The following is a 711-nucleotide window of genomic DNA, read 5'->3' as shown; positions in this document are numbered from 1 at the left end:
ATTCGCTGGCCGCCACGTGTGCCTATATTAAGATCGGCCAATAATGTGGCGCGAATCTCAATACAAATGGCGAGAACTCCTTTGCACCGTGCATCACTACGATGCAAAAGAAATGCACCATGCAAAGAAGGCTACAAACGGCAGGAAATACTCTTTTGCACGTGGGTTCTCCTATTGCAGCAGAAAACTCCACCGTGCAAAGAAGCTGCAATTTGGTGGGAACATAATTTAGCGGTGCCGAAGCGCACAAAAACAAAAAACCACAACTTTGGGTTGTGACATCCCCCCTTGCTGAGAGCATAGCTAAATTATGCTATACACTCATATCAAGAACCTTGTCGTGAGTCGTCAAACGAGTAGATAAGCAAACAACTGACAAAGAAGATTACTTACTAATAACATTTAAATTCCATGGCCATGAGATCTATCCATGAAATTATAGCTTCATCAGATTCCATCTCAGATTCTTTGTATAGCTGTTGTAATTCTGTCCAAGCATGAATGCGACTGGTGATGACATCTCGCTCATCAGCTGCCTGGTTGACCGTGGCTGTAGGGCAAGTCGCTTTTTTGGGAGTTGATGTTGTTATTGGCTGAACTGTTGCCGCAGGAGTCACTGCTGCTGTTATTGCTTCAGGCAAGAGGGGCGGATGCACTCCTCCGCTTGACTCTCTCCTTCGTCGGCAGGAAGGCGTGGTCGGTAGAGGCGTC

The 711-nt window shown here is 46.4% G+C and overlaps 1 protein-coding gene across 1 annotated transcript in view; it reads left to right on the top strand.

Moving 5' to 3' along the window:
• The window catches only part of SPEF2 (sperm flagellar 2), a 69,278-nt gene that overhangs the window by 6,272 nt on the left and 62,295 nt on the right, over positions 1-711 (top strand). The gene's annotated exons all lie outside the window — the stretch shown is intronic.

This window comes from Alligator sinensis, unplaced genomic scaffold (genome assembly GCF_000455745.1).
Source record: "Alligator sinensis unplaced genomic scaffold, ASM45574v1 scaffold536_1, whole genome shotgun sequence".
NCBI classification, from domain to species: domain Eukaryota; kingdom Metazoa; phylum Chordata; order Crocodylia; family Alligatoridae; genus Alligator; species Alligator sinensis.
The sequence above is the reverse complement of the archived record's forward strand: the minus strand, read 5'-3'. Positions and strand labels throughout refer to the sequence as shown.